Source organism: Echinops telfairi, unplaced genomic scaffold, assembly GCF_000313985.2.
Source record: "Echinops telfairi isolate 266 unplaced genomic scaffold, ASM31398v2 ScPeMD7_5927;HRSCAF=6808, whole genome shotgun sequence".
Taxonomy (NCBI): Eukaryota; Metazoa; Chordata; class Mammalia; order Afrosoricida; family Tenrecidae; genus Echinops; species Echinops telfairi.
The window spans coordinates 590,892-593,672 of record NW_022109827.1 but is presented as its reverse complement, the minus strand read 5'-3'; positions in this window follow the sequence as shown (position 1 = coordinate 593,672).

Genomic DNA, 2,781 nt, shown 5'->3' with positions numbered 1-2,781 from the left:
CCTCGGTGAGTGTTTATCTTCTGCCCATACTGGATCATCAAGGATCTTTTGTAGGGCTGGGTTTATTTTTGTGTATTCTTTGAGGTTGTCCTTGTCTGGGAAGACTCTTACTTTGCCATATATCTTAATAGATAATTTGGCTGTGTAAAGTATTCTTGGGTTTGCGTTGTTTCCCTTCAATTTTTGGAATATGTTATTCCATTCACTCCTCTTCTTCATCGTTTCGGATGATAGGTCTGAACATACTCTTATTGGGGTACCTTTATCGTGACTGTTTGCTTTTCCCTAGCTGCTTTAATGATCTTCTCCTTTTCCTCAAAGTATGATAATTTGACAATTATGTGTCTTGGCGACTTCTTCTGGGGTTCAGTCTGGCTGGTGTTCTTTCAGCCTCTTGAATTGTTGCCTGATTTTCATTTATGAAGCTGGGGAAGTTTTCCTCTAATTCCCTTCCGATTTTCGCTGTTGATTTCTTTGTTGTGTCTTATTCTGGTAGCCCAATTATTCTAATATTGTTTCTTTTCATAGCATCAGACATAGCTCGCAAGTTTTCTTCAGCTAATTTGATTGTTTTATTTGACTGCTTTTTCCGTTTGCTGAGGTCTGCCTGGTTATCCTCTAGGTCACTGGTGTGATTCCCTGCCTCCCCGAACCTATTGGCCAAATCTGTCAATTTGTCACTCGATTTTGTTATTTCATCCCTTAACTCTTGTATTTCCCTTTGGTGCATTGCCTTTATATCTTCTATCATCTCATCATTTTTCTGCATTGCTTCCCTCATATCCTTTATGACTTCAAGCACCATTGTGAAAATTTCTTTTTGTGGCAGGTCAATTTCTATGCCCATTGTTAGGTTCATGACTTCTTCCGGGATTGACTTTTGTTTCTCCTGCTTTTTCATCGAATCTGTTAGAAATGGTTGCTGATTATGTGTTGTTTTATAGGAGCCTGGAGCCATCTTCCTGAGTCTAAGAGCTCTGGGTTCTCTCTTGGGGTATTCGTATGAGTTCTTCTATGAACTACCTGCCGGTAGCTGTCTTGAGAGGTCTCGCTATTGCTATATCTTCCTGTGGTCTCACTCTTGTCCTGCCCATCCAGTATTCCATTACTTGGAATGTGTGTTGAATATTCCTCTCATGTGACACTGGTCAGGTTGTTGTGGACCCACAAGGGCCTTACTTCCATGGCTGATCTCTAAGTAGGCTTCGCGGTTCTTGGAGCACCTCGGCTGGCCTGTGGTGTTCTCCTCTGCAACTGAAGTGCTGAGGAGGGCGTGTGGGTATACCCACCTTGGTGTAGAGCTCTGTAGCTGGTAGGGGGATTACCGTAGACAGAGAGATTGCCTTGGAGATTGGGTGTATGTTCCCACAGTAGCGTGGAGCCCCACCAATGGTGCCAGGTGTTTCCCCCAGTCACTTGTAGGGCCTTGGAATTTAGGCTGGGGATGCCCTCACTTTTTGTAGGGGAGAATCCCCTGCTGCTTGGTGTGTGGAAGAGGCCTGGCTTGAATTCCCTAGCTGCTTGCCAGGCCTATAAATGCGGGTGGGAGTTCCCCCACTTGGGCCTTCAGAGTTGCTCTAGGTAGAGGGGAGTGGCCTGGAGGTCGCTAGTGGCTTGTGACAGGAAAGAGAGTGAAAGGAGAGGAAAAAGAGAGAAAGTGGAAGACACAGGCTGTAGCAACAATGTCTAGCAGATTGACACCCACTCACCCACACTCAACTAGAATGCACAGAGTAAACAAAAGTGAAAACAGTAAAAACAGGGAAAAAAGAAAAGAAAGAAAGGAAGAAAACAACAAGAAAGGAGAACTTAATCTGCTGAGGCTGTGGTAGAATAGAGAGAAGAGTTAGAACAAGAGGATAAAAGAAGAAAAAGTGAAAGAAGATCACAAATAAAGTTAAAAAAAGAAGAAAAAAGGGAGGAGAGGGAGACAGAACTGACAAACTTGATAGAGAAATAGCTGACCCCCGTGCTGTGCTGTGTGTAGCACTGACTCGTCCTGTGTGGAGCACTGTCTTAGGGGTCAGGCTGACCACTGGGAGGGCAGGGTTGCCCTAGGCAGAGTGTAGGGGTCTGGGAACCAGCAGTGGCACTTAAAGGGAGTGAGAGGGAGAAGAGAGAATCAGACATGCAGTGAGAGAAGCGAAGAGAACAAAGAAAGAAAGAGGAGAGAAAGAGAAGAATGAGAAGGAAAGGGAAAGAAAAAAAACCCCACTGTGTTCACTAAGATTGTCTGTGATGGTAAAGAGGGAGGAGAGCGAGAAGGGGGAAATAAAGAATAAAGAGATAGCTGATCCCTGATTACTTGTATGTGGGGCCAAAAGGGTTTAGATCCTGCTTCACAATAGCAGGTTGGTGTGCTCTTTTGATGCAGGGACCCAATGGTGCTGGGCAGTATTGCCCTAGTTGATGAGCTCACCTAGAGATCCTACGGAGGTTTCCTCAGCAGTGCAGCGTGGTGTCGATGTTTGTCCCAGCTGCCTTGTGTGGTGTTCAGCACTCCCATGGAGTGCGGGCTGGAGTTCCTCCACTATTTGGGTTGATTTTCCCTAAATGGAGGTTATGATCTGAAAGTCAGTAGTGGTTTAAGCAGAGAGTGGGAGAGAGGAGGAAAAAGAGGGAACAATAAGAAAGAGATAAAAAAAGAACCCCAGCTCATTGAGACTGGCTGAGCTCATTGAGCTTGACTGCAGTGGGAAGGATACAAATGCTAGTGAATGAAGAGGGAAGAAATAGAGTAGTAGGTAAGATGATAACTGAGGCTTGATAACCTGTCCATGA